The 13,421-nt window shown below is 35.9% G+C and overlaps 2 protein-coding genes and 1 long non-coding RNA gene across 4 annotated transcripts in view; 1 reads left to right on the forward strand and 2 right to left on the reverse strand.

The window, feature by feature from the left end:
• LOC112126918 overlaps nt 1-929 on the reverse strand; it is an 86,968-nt gene extending 86,039 nt beyond the window's left edge. Inside the window, exon 1 of the long non-coding RNA XR_002910306.1 lies at nt 905-929. This is a non-coding gene — a long non-coding RNA (uncharacterized LOC112126918). The remainder of the gene's footprint in view (nt 1-904) is intronic.
• Nucleotides 1-13,421, reverse strand: part of LOC106665347 (flotillin-2) — a 176,306-nt gene that overhangs the window by 137,342 nt on the left and 25,543 nt on the right. The gene's annotated exons all lie outside the window — the stretch shown is intronic.
• The window catches only part of LOC106665343 (glucose dehydrogenase [FAD, quinone]), a 38,543-nt gene that overhangs the window by 2,938 nt on the left and 22,184 nt on the right, over nt 1-13,421 (forward strand). The gene's annotated exons all lie outside the window — the stretch shown is intronic.

A 13,421-nucleotide genomic window follows, 5' to 3' on the forward strand; every position in this document is an offset into this window, starting at 1 on the left:
TTTTCTTTATCGTGCCAACGTTTCGATCTTTATTGAGATCATCTTCAGGGCTCGAAGTGTTTGTCTTCTGTGTAATGCCATTCAAATGCCATTCTTGCGTGTCGTGTCGAGAGTGCCAGTGAGATTTTGCTATTTTATCTAAACAAAAATAGCTCTCGACACGACACGCAAGAATGGCACAATTACACAGAAGACAAACACTTTGAGCCCTGAAGATGATCTCAATAAAGATCGAAACGTTGGCACGGTAAAGAAAATGTTTTACTGAAATCTGCATCACACCAGACCGCATCTCACGATTTCTAAACAAATAAATTTTTTATTTAGCTATATCTTATATTTTTATTTTAAAATATCCAGTAAACAACATATAAAAATTATAAAGATTGCAAGTATTTACTATAAAACGAGGGTAGCCACAGCATATTTAATGATTTTACCTAGTTTTTTTACTATAACAGTTCAGGTTTTAAAGAAAATTGAACCTTTTTAAACATTATGGCTGACGATATGATCAACCTGTAGCTCGATCAGCCTTTCTGGTCTATATGATCAGATTCAACCTCATCTTCTTCGAGCAAATCTGTGGGACTCGTACAACCCAATAAAAATACAGAGAAACCACTGAAGATGGCGAATGCCAAACGCGTCCTACAGGCCAAACTAGATCTGAATGATCGAATTTGTCACGGTTCAAGGTTAATTTCACTTATATCAAATGGCTAGGGATCAAATGATTAAGGACCTAGTTCATTTGTCCTATTTGTTTCTTTTAATACCTCAAGTATCAGATTTCACAGCCTTCTTTTGAATATTTTACACAAAAAAGACATAATTTTACATCAATATAGTTCAAAGAAAAATTACAGCTTCAGCCCTTCTAGTTAAAAAAAGCTTTACTTACACTACATCGCCGTTTTGCGTTCCAAGGGGGACAGAAGCTGGGGAAGAAACGTTCAACGACTCTCCAAGTGGTGTGACGTCCACTAAAATTGCCTCGGTTTAAGGACTAACAGTGCACGGATCATCACGTACACCTTCTGTAATTCGAAGAAGATTAATCGCGAAAGACACGGTCGGGACTCAAGAATTTCTCGCTTGGAAAACAGATACAATCACGTCCTACAAACCCGAAGCGAAGTGGTTCAACCTTTCTGCTTTCGTACGGAAATCATTATCAAAATAAATACGTTTTAAAAAAGCTTTTTTTTTTTTTTTTAAATGCACTATAATTGATAGATGATGACATGATTAATCGACAAGAGATTTTCTATAAACATACAAAAAACTCTGCTAGATTCCACTAGGTCTTTTTTAAATTATTATTATTAACGGACAGAGTTGTCCTTATAATAATTTAAGAGTTTTCACTGGTAAAAACTCTCACCTTTCAAGATAAAAAAGAGGATGAATACGATAGTAATGGCTTACGTAATGATCGTTTCAGAAGTTTAAATGTAGTAGTAAGTCTTGTAGAATGAAGGAACTTGAGGGAACGCGGATAAGTTACAGCCTTTCATTTAGTCTTTCAGAAATAAAATCCGATTTTCCCATTTTATTGGTTTAAACAGTTTTGTCTGAGAATTCTGTACCGTTGACGAAAGGTAGCCCCGGACAATGGCGGGACGAAAGTGGCTTGCACGTCCCAAAATCAATCGGGTAGGCCGAAAGTACGGTCGGTCGGGGGAAAAAATTATTGCGAACTGCTTACAAAACTGCACCAGGAAAAGATCGGTGAACAGTTAGATAATCCACAATTTCAAATGATTCGGGCTTGAAGAAAAAAATCCGCTTTAATTTATATCTACTTTAAGTATTTCTGCTAGGTCAGGAAATATAAACAGGACGTTGAAACGTGCAATTATATCCTATTCATAATAGTTTCCTTCGGTTCGAAAGCGACTTTAAACCTCCCCCTTTTTATTTCATCTTACCATTCATTGTCCGCATTAAACAAACAAACATTATTCTTTTTCAAATCGGTTTCTTAAAGTTTATTTATTTACAAGGATTCAGGAGTAAACTATTCAACTAACGAACTACCAGCTTATCGAGCATAGTAGAGTTGAGATTGCAGAGTAAGGAGGGAGTGAGTGAGTGAGTGATTGAGGGAGAGAGTGAGTGACGGAGTGAATGAATGAATGCGTGAGTGAGATAGAGTGAGTAGGAACTAAGAAGTCTATTCTTCTTCAAATCTGTATCTTAAAGTTTATTTATTTACAAGGATCCAGGAGTAAACTATTCAACTAACAAACTACCAGCTTATCGAGCATAAAATCGGTTTCTTAAAGTTTATTTATTTACAAGGATCCAGGAGTAAACTATTCAACTAACGAACTACCAGCTTATCGAGCATAGTAGAGTTGAGATTGCAGAGTAAGGAGGGAGTGAGTGAGTGAGTGATTGAGGGAGAGAGTGAGTGACGGAGTGAATGAATGAATGCGTGAGTGAGATAGAGTGAGTAGGAACTAAGAAGTCTATTCTTCTTCAAATCTGTATCTTAAAGTTTATTTATTTATATACATGGATTCAGGAGTGACCATTCAACTGTTAATCTATTACCTATCGAGCACAAAAGAATCAAGATTTCAACGTAAGGAGTGAATGAGTGTGTAAGTAAGAATGTGAATAAGTGGGTGAGTTTGTGATATAGTGTGACTAAGTGAGTTGGTGAGAGTGGGAGTAGGTGAATGAGTAAGTAAGCGAGTGAGTGAGAGAGAATTAGAGAGAGAGAAAGAGAGAGTGAGCGGGTGACATTGAGAGAGGGAAAGACGTAATTTTCTTCATCTTCAAATCTATTTACTAAAATGTATTTACTGATATACATGGATTCAGGAATATTCGGATATTGATGCAATTTAGCTTATCTAAGGCTTCATAAATTACCAACCAAACTTGACAAAGTTATAATAATCTACTGAGACTATATCTTAGGTGTGGGTAAATGGCTAAAAGCTGAGAATATTGAAATAAACAGTGAACTGAAGAAAGGATGTCTTTTGAGTCCTTATACTTTTCTCCCTGTTTATTAACGACCTAGTCGATGAATTAACCAGGGAGAGAGGGAGAGAGAGTGAGTGAGAGAGTCCCAAATAATCAGTGGAGTGAGGCAAGGATGTCATTTGAATCCTCCCTTTTTCCCCTTTTATTAACGACCTGGTCGACGAATTAGCAATGGAGAAAGTGAGTGGAGTGAGTTAGTGAGAGAGTGAGTGCAGTGAGTGAGGGAGTGGAGTGAGTAAGTTAGAATTATGGAGAGAGAGAGAGAGAGAGAGAGAGAGAGAGAGAGAGAGAGAGGAAAGAATGAGTGAGTGATTATTCGTTAATGAAGTTGTTACTTGGACGACTCCTTGAAGCCTGTTATTCTTCTCAAAATCTAGTTCTTGAAGTTTATCTATTTACATAACCAATTTTGAATTTGTATCGAGAAAGTAATTATCTATTTTATAAGAATGCAAAATTACTATTGAACATACTTTGTTCAACGGTAAAAGTGCAATACAAAAATAAAACTGTAAAAGATGTATCACAACGTGTTGAATAATGTAAACGTCTTCAGCTCACTTTCCTGTGTTTATTTATAATTATTTTCCAATTTAAATAAATGATCAATTTAATGCAATAATTGACGTTAGTAAGAGCTTGGTGATGGTATTATTTATAATCGCCGAAAGCTCGGTAATTAATGACCGATCGGATTCTATTTTCCTGAGACTTTCATAACCCCAGATCCTTTTACGACAAAAATAAATTGCCCATTATTATATTCAAAGAGAGACAAACGAATAGAAAAGTAATTTGGTTGTTAATGATCATTTTGGTCTGCCTGTCATTGCAGTTTTGGTCTGTCAGATGTTTCGGCATTTCGCCCGTTAAGTCAAACCCAACGCAGATAAACAAAAATGATCAGTAACGACCAAATTAATTATTCATCACCCCGCAGACCTCAAATAGAAATCTGAAAAATAGAAAGTCTTAAGCGCATTCTTAACTGATAGTTAAATAATTTTGGATAACCCCATCCACCCAACGAGACAAATGTACACGCGTACAAAAACAACATAATTTATCAATTTAAAAGTGGGATGAACTATGTTGGTGTTTATATAAACCCTTTCACTATGACTCACAATCAGACGTAAAGTATTTCCTGAGTCAGAAATGTATGGTACATGAGCCCACACAGTTTACATAACGGCACCGTTCCGGTATCAATGTCGGCTTTTCGTTGACCTCCCGGAAATTCAAGGCTGGACGAGAAAAGCCAGGTGGTCTTTTCCTTAAAATGAGTTTCTCGTAGCAATTTCCAATCAATGGCCTTAAACCGAACTCAAAATATAGCGTTATCTCCCTAATCATCAGTACTCCGAACAGGATTATTAATTCAAGAAATGAGAATTTAAACGAAACAAAAGCAACTTTTTTTGGGGGGGAGGGAGTGAGTGAATGCAATATTTAACTTATCGAAGGTAATAAAGTCGAGATTTCAAAAGAAACGACAAAAGGTTTACGAATTTTTCGTCGAATAAAACTGCATAAATTATTCAGGTTGAGGCTCAAAACTGGTCCCTTTTAATAAACAGTGTAGTGAGGCTAGGATGTCCTTTGAATCCTCGCTTTTTTCCCCTTTTATTAACGACCTAGTTGACGAATTAACCACGAAGAAAGTGAGAGAGGGAGTGAGTGAGACAGTGAGTGAATGAGTAAGATAAAGAGAGAGAGTAAGTGAGAGTAAGACCTAAGTAGTTTATTCTTGCTCAAGCTGTTTCTTAAAGTTTATTTACTTATATGCACGGATTCAGGAGTATCAGCAATATTTAGCCTATCTAGAAAAATAAAATCGGGATTTCAAAAGAACGACAAACTGTTTATTGGTTTTTCTTTGAATAAAACGGTATAAATTATTCGGTTGAGATTTTCAAAACTGGTCCCTATTAAAAAAGCAGCGTTGTGAGGCGAGGGAGTCCCTTGAGTCTCTGCTTTTTTCCCTATTTATTAACAACCCGGTCGACGAATTGACCATGAAGAAAGTGACTGAATGAGTGGAGTGAATAAGTGAGAGTTAGGGAGTGAGAGAAGGTGAGAGAGAGAGAGAGAAAGACCTAAGAAATCTATTCTACTTCAAATCTATTTATTAAAGTTTATTTACTTATGTACGTGGATTCTCGAATAACTATTCAACTATTGGCACAATACTTAGCTTATCGAGCACTTTAGAGTCGAGATTGAGATGAGTAAGTGAGAGTTAGGGAGAGAGAGAGTGAGAGAGAGAGAGTGTGAGAGAGAGAGAAAGAGAGTAAGTGAGTGAGTGAATGTGAATGACAAAGTGAGAGAGAGGGAGAGTGACAGGAAAGACCAAGACCATCTTAGACTATACGAATGAGTCTCCCCTCGAAATTCCCATTAACGGCATCAAACTCAATTCGATATTTGTAATGTCAACTAAAACCGTCTGATCTGTCTACCGGCGCCACTCTCTCAATTGTTATTTAAGCGTATAAATTTTATTTTGACAGCTTAAAAGAGGGCGGTTAAAGCATTAAGAAAGAAACAGATATTTCATATAAAATTGTCACTTACTTTTGCTTTGAATGTATATTTCAATGAAAGAAAATTGGATGTCAATAATGGAAGATCATTCGCTTTCAAGAAAAAAAGAACATCCAACGATAACATGAAAATGACCGTGGATAAAGTATCATTCAATTAGAACGCTAAAAAAAGTACAATGAACTTTTTTTACAGGAGTGTAGACGAAGATAAGCGGAAACTGTTTACACAGATATGGCAATATTTTGAAGCTTCCACACGCGAGATAATTGGACGCAGGAAAATAGATAATTTTGTTTCCAATACAGGCAACGCCTTCATCCTACACTTTAAAGGTAGTTTTTACTAAGTACTACATTTCAAAAATTTTGAAAATAACAAAATTACTCTTGTCACATTTATAATCAAGATTAGAATTGTATAACAAGGGAGTTCATAGAGTTTGTTTTAAAGAAAGTCACGCTTTAAAAAGCCTGTTATTTAAAAACTTTTGTTAAATACTCTATTAAAAAGGATAGAAACATAGAAGTCTCGTCACATTCACTCCCCCAGAGAGTATTCGATATTCCTCGGGGCGTGGTTGAGCCCAATCCATTCACACTATTGACTTACTTTTACTTTCCAGAGTTCAAACCCAAGAGTCCGCCATAGATTCTGACATTGACAAAAAATTACTGGAAACGTGCTGTCTTTATGCTAAGATTGACAAAAAGAAATTTTGAACTGAGCTTGCACGTCACGTCTACTCTCGCGACCAGATTTAAAATGGTTTTTCTTTCCACCCACACGTGTCGCTTATACTCAGCCGTTATGCACTACAAGCATTAGCATATTCGGTCGAGCGATGTCATTTCCATAATGTTTATATCTTACAAAGTACTTGCATGTTTTATTAACATGGAAATCGACCATAAACGCTTTTTTTTTTTAAACTAGACTGTTCAATAGTATTGAGATGTAATATGAATATTTTGGTTTCATTAGCATACTGTAGAATGACAGCCATAAACTCTTTAAAGAAACTTCATTCGAAATCTGACTATAAAGTAAAGAAAATTTTATAGCAGCACAAGTGTAGAATATATTTTTATTTGTGTAGATTTTTGCATAAATCACTCTTTTATCTATCCCACTAATCTCGGAAATGTTCCTTCTATGATGTTAACGGGTTTTCGAACTAGCTAAAACGTTTCATACAAATTTCTACGCTAGATCGTTTCGATTATGCAATTGGTCAATTCAGGTGTAATTATACCGTTCTAATTAAATTAGTGTGTAATTAAGACAAACTATTACATCAGAATAAGGTGCGGTGAACACGAAACGTTAATTCCTCCGAGAGAATGTTAGAAGATTCCTTCCTACCCGCGAGTGGCGGATCCAAGGGTGGTGTAAAAGGAGATTAACCCCCCACCCGGAGTCAAGTGAAGATGTTATATGTAATGTGTCTTAGTTTAGCCTTAATTAAGCGAAGAGGCTTTTATTTCAGGATTTTCCCTAAATAAAATCAGTTTCTTCTTGTCCTTTGGCTTTTTTGACTCGGTTCGATACTTCGATCACTTGATTTGATATCAAGAAACCTGCATGCTGATGTTTAATTTTAGGTAGATTTCTTTCAAAAAACTAGAGCTCCCTAGAGGTCGCAGTTTTGATCGCATACCAATGAAATTTGGCAGGTGGTAAAGAATCCTACAAGGACGATTGGGATTGTTTTTCAGCCAAATCGGCTGGGCGGTCGCAGAGTTATAGGCGATTAAAATAAAAAATCCAATCAAAATTTTTGCCATTTTTGCGTTTTCTCCCGCACAACAGTTCGGTTTGTTTCACTTCACTCCTTCCTAGCTCCGCCCCTCACTATTGGATTTTGGGATTTTTGGTACCGTTTTTAAGCTGGATTCTTCCTTTAACGTTTAAGCCCCGTTTGGCCCGGAGGCGGCCAATCTCTCAAAAGTTCATACTCTCCAAGCAGTATTTTAAAAGTTATCATAATTTGAAAAAATTCCATTTTTAATCAGTACTTTCAAACCTAATTTCTTTCGTTTAAAAGCTCAAATTAATTTCTTTTTTATAATAAAATGAAACTGTAGGCGTTTCCTAATTTTTTGTTACCAAATATGCCAAGATTTCTTTTAAATTAACAGAGAAATCACGGTAAAAAAACAAAAGTCCTTAAAATTTTTGTATATTATTAAAAAAATATGATGTGGCCTTCACATGCCTTTTTCCGTAAATCTCACAATGTTACCAAAAAGTAATAGTGAAGTTACACGGGAAAATAATTAATTAACAGCTTAAATAAATTTTCAAATTAGGTAGTTAACTATTAAACCATTATTTTATTTTCATTATTTTCAGTGGTCTAGGAAAGAAACGGCCTTAATTTTAATATAACGCCAGCTTTTAATAAGAAACGAAAACATTTGACTATTTTTTTATACTACTGCAATGTTTATGATGTTACGTTTTGTATAAAATAAATAATAATCCATTATATTTAGTGGTCTATTGACCAAATTACTTCTTTCAATTAATTAATCATTTTATGTCAGGTTTTGGTTGAAATGAAAAAGTTAGTGCCACAAGCGGAAAATTCGAAAGGTTGTAGGTTGAGATGGGGAGTTGCTGTCCGCGAGGATCGAAGTCACGATAGCTCTCAAGCGGTAGAGCATTATTTAGCCGAAGGTCGTGGGTTCGAATCCTGCTCTCAACTCAATTTTTTATCTCAACCAAAACCTTACATAAAAAGATTAATTAATTGAAATAAATAATAATATGTACTTATTGTTATCAAATTATTGTATAATTTTGAAAGTACCAAATTTTTAGCAACGCTGGATTGATTCCTCAAAATAAAGAAGTCTACCTAGGGTTTTTTTGTTCGTTTATGTTTTGTGCTAAAAAATTACATTGCAGACAATGATTTTTTTCGTGATTAGACATGTCCTTCTGGTGCTTTTCTGATTTCTGCCTCTAATTTTCTTATTCGATCTCTTGATGTGATAACCTCTAAGTTGGCGATAAATTTTTTATATTCGTTAATGTTGTTGACTAAAAACATGTACATTGCAGACTATGATAGAAAACATTTTTGAAACTTATGAAAATTATGTACCTTTTTGAAATTAAACTATTCAAACTTTTACATTAAGTGATTTTTTTCAGCTTTTCCCTTTGAAGGAGGAGAGAGTATTGTGTTCGGACGAAAAACGATGTGTAGAGTTTTCCCTCAATTTGCAAGTTTTTAGGTCCCCTGTGCAAAAAAATCGAAATTTTTACACATACCCCCCACCGATGACCGGAACCGCCCTTGCTACCCGCTGCAATTCGAGGCAGAAATCTTTTGAAAAATAAAAATAAAAAGTGGTCAAAAACAGTAAACGTACAAACTTGGAAAGCCACGGGGATTTGTGAACGGGGAGGAAACAAGTACGCAACTTAATTATTACTCCCTCGCGTGCGTCCCACTTTGTTGTTCTCATCGGTGGGATTTTAGATGTGCCAAAAAAAGTATATCAATAGAAATTATTAGTGTTAGGATTGTAAACCACATCCACATCCCGTGGAACAATAACCCGTTTCCTCATTCCCCTACATTCTCATGGCAAAAGTAACTTATACTATTTATTAAAGATAAGTAATTACTTTTTTATTAAAACGGGCTTAATTAGTTAACGTGCTGTGTGCCCCAATTTTGAATCCGCCTGAACTTCGAAAATAAAGCGATTTATTATCAAACCTCGCTTTGGTTTATTTAAGTTAGTTTGCATGAGCTTAAACGTTAATCATTAGCTACGAGTGACCACTAGATATTGTTTTGTGTGAAACAGGTAAATTATTCTTTTTTGTTGAGGCTAGTGTTGGCATGTATCGACAGGTACAGTATAAATAGTATACAGGATGGGCCAAAGAATTCTCCCTTGTGGGACGCCTCCTTCGACTTGGTCTCAAATACTAAAAGCTGATTGTTTTTAAGCCAAAATAGCATCTCTCGAGTTGTATCGAGCAGAGTTGAGAATCACATTGGTCATCAGGGTCCGTCTGAACTTCGAATAATCGCACATAAACTTTTTTTTAAATCAAACCTCGCTAATATCTAGCTCAATGGAGTGAGGCTAAATAGTAGAGAAAGTTTGCTCGATTTGTTCCACTTAATTGAAGACTACTTGGTTCCATATAGAGTGCGTGTAGGAATGCTACCCGATATGAGAATTGTGCTTGAGCAGGACACCGAGGATCTGGGTCCCCTGTTCCGATTCTTGAATAAAACGGTGTTGAGAGTGAATGTACTTATTAGTGTGAATGATAGTGTGAGAGGGCTGATGGCAGAATATTGAGTATTCTATTCGGTTAGTAATATAATAGCTATAACAAGTGGTTGAGGAATATTGAGTACTCTACTACCCTAAGTAAATAGAAAGAATGTATTTAAGAATGATTGTGAGTGAAAATGGGGTTGGATCTAGGATCTGCATGTGTTGGGTGCTGAAATGACCTAGCTGTTGATAGACCCTGGAGCCCAACCTCAGCTGCTGGACGTTTAAGACCGGGGTCTGACCCCAAATTGCCAACACCCGAGGTGGGTGATTCTCAACTCCTGCCGGTAATTTATTGTAAATTACAAAACCTGGAATTGCCGGTAGACTACAAGAAGTAATAGGCTCAACTTTGTACATGTGTGAGCATATATGTGCATACATGTGCAGATTTGAGTTTATCCAAATCCAAAGCCAATATTACACAGAAATATACATAAATATATTTATGTATTTTAAAGGTACAAATAGGGCTTGTAGAGAAAGGTTGCTCGATGTGTCCCACTGAAGGGTGCAACTTCTTGGCTCTATATGAGAGTGTGTGATTTTTGGAGGAAACATGGTTGTTTTATTGTATATAGTAATGACAGTTTTATGTCCCTATTGTGTGTTGAGGGTGAATGTATTTATTGGGTGCACTCGAAACAGCATTATTGAATATTTAGATTAGATTTATAGAATAGCTTTGTGTCCTCTAGTGAGTGTCAACACTGAATGAATTTATTAGCCTGAAAGTGTAGTGTGAGAGGGCCTATGGAGGAATATTGAGTACTCCAGACTCTCAGTTATTTATACAGGATGACCTTTGTAAATGGCCCGGTTGAATTTCTGTTGAACCAATGACGCTATCAAAAAAACAAAAAAATACGTCTTTAGTATTTTTTAGTCTAGTTTCAAATGTTTACCTTTTGTTGGAAAAAAATTATACAGATTACCTCAGGCCCAGTTCAACTTCAAAATTTCTAATACGACCCTTTACACTGATACATCATTTGAAAGGGTTTTTTACGCTGAAAACAATGGTGCAATCGAATTTTAAATTGGTCAAAAATGACAAATTTATGGCAAAAAGTTTGACAAAAAACGCATTTCGTTTGTTTCGCTGTTAATTCCAATAATTTGGTTCTTTACCAAAGTTAACATTAATTGCGTTTATTGTTTACATTCTGCTTTTCTTTTTTTTTATCAAACTCCATTATGGGAGAAAATATTCCTGGAAGTAAATAAATTTTGCAGTAGTACCTATTAGTTACATTCAGTATTCCATTCAAAATCAACAGCGAATATTCGACTACTTTATGGATAGTGGGGATATTGCTATTTATTTTGGTATTTGGTTTGCTATTTATTAATCACATTTCATGTTCGAACAGCCTGCCTTGCGTAAAAATGCATAAATTTTCTCTTTTTAAACACTCTTCGCCGTGCTCAGAGCGATGGAGTCAGGAGAGATGGATTGGCATTTTCTCTCCTTTGCCGCAGTTGTTGCAGAGGAACATGATCTAATAGCATTGGTAAAAACTCCTCAAAAAATTGATGGAATGAGCGCCATTTAAATTGTTTCGTAGAAATAAGGCCCAATAAATTTATTTCCGAGAAGTCAACTCCAAACGTTGATGCTATGAACCACCTGATGTTGACAGGAGTACAAGATTCTCGGATTTCCTCTGCCCAACTGCTTCGAAAATTCCATCGGTTTAGTAAACCATTAGAGGTGAACCTGGATCCATCAGTCTATAGAATGTATGGAAGAAAGTTGTCTTCAGCCTCCCAAAGCGACATTTGTACAAGGAACGTAGACACCTGCTATACTCAGAGTCTCGAAGTCCCTGGACAAGACGAGAGCGATACGGCTTAAAATTTAAGTCCGGAGTACATGTCTAATTTTAGGTTTTGAAAAACCTAAAACCCTTCCAACATTTTGGACAGAGGAATTCGGATTTACATACAGTAAAATATTCAGCTGCTCGTCGAAATTACACTGCCAGTTTCTTGGTGATGGAACAGCAAGTGATCCGTATCTCATCTTATTGCGAGCAACACGAATAAACGTTTTGTGGTTTACTCTAAGGCGATCAGGAAATTTCTGGGAGTACAACTCGACTGCACGACGATTGATACCACCACTATTAAAAAACCAGTCGTACATATCAAACTACTGTTGATGGAAAACTGTGCTCTTCGGTTCATTTTGAATGGAATACCGAATATAACGAGTAGGTACTATTGTAAAATTTATCTACTTTCAGGAATTAAGATTTGTTCTCATAATGCGATTTGACAAACAATGCCAGAATGTAAACAATAAACGCAATACAACGTAAACGTTCTCAACCACTGTAACTGAGATCGATTACGTTAGGGGCTGAAATGACCTAACTGTTGATAGCACGTACCTCGAGCCCAAGGATAAGACTTGAGTTCTGCCAGGGGTGCGTGATTTTCCAGGTCTGCCGGTAATTTATTTTACATTACAAATTATTGAATTACCGGTGCGGTGAAGAAGCGAGCGATAGGCTTGATTGATATGACGTGCGTACATGTGCAGATTTGTGCTTATGTCAGTAATCAGTGACAGTATGATAGATTTTGTTTAAAACCATTTTCCCTAACCATCCCTAACCATTTAAAGAGAGAAATGTAATACAATACACAAAATTTCAATTAATTTCTTCACGGTCAGCAAAGAACATGATCAAACAAGAGTATTATAGAATAATCAAAGCATTTCATTAAAATGCATTAAAATTAAGACAATGTAATTAGGAGTGCATAAAAGATTACTTTCAATAAGACAAAAAGATGCTGCCTTTTACAGTATAATTCCCTTAATTAATTATAATTACACGAATACATTACAATATATTAATTATTTTTTCATCACAATGAAAATCGTAGAATTTGTTCTACATAAAAATAAATTAATATAAATGTTCATTAAAAAAAAATATGGAGGTTAACATGTTGTTATTCAGGAGGTTTGCTTATTAGACCCTTGGCTGGTAGATCCCGCGGTCGTGGGTTTGATTCCCACCGTCTGCTCTGGAATTTTCTCACTTTTGTGTTTCGAAGCAACCTTCATTTAGTCTTTATTGGACTTCACCTCGAAGGGTTGTCAGTCCCCGATGTGCGGTGTGGCGCTAGTATCTCCAAGATGCTCAGGAGATGGTCGATACCCAACCAACGGGGACCTTCGACTTGGTCATTTCAGCCCCAATGGACGCAAAATATAATCTAACCTAAAACTAACTAATTCCTAAAATACAGTCGTACAAATAATTCATACCTACTGCACTCATTTTGGTTAGTCGGTGGAATACTCGAGATTCCCTTTTTTTTAATTTTGACACTAGAAGTAAAACGGGATTATCCACAGGAGAGTTGGCTGCCTCTTCGGTCAGAGATCCTTTTAAAAGGTAGCTCTATCTTTAAGAAGAGAGTAAAATGTAGGACTTATGTAACCCCAGTGCCAAGAAACTTACTTAATAGGAAGACCCTTAATACCAAGACCCAACCTCATAGCGTTCGAATACCAAAAAAGAAAATATTTAAAATATT

This window comes from Cimex lectularius, unplaced genomic scaffold, assembly GCF_000648675.2.
Source record: "Cimex lectularius strain Harlan isolate CLEC.00 unplaced genomic scaffold, Clec_2.1 scaffold9, whole genome shotgun sequence".
In the NCBI taxonomy this organism is placed as follows: domain Eukaryota; kingdom Metazoa; phylum Arthropoda; class Insecta; order Hemiptera; family Cimicidae; genus Cimex; species Cimex lectularius.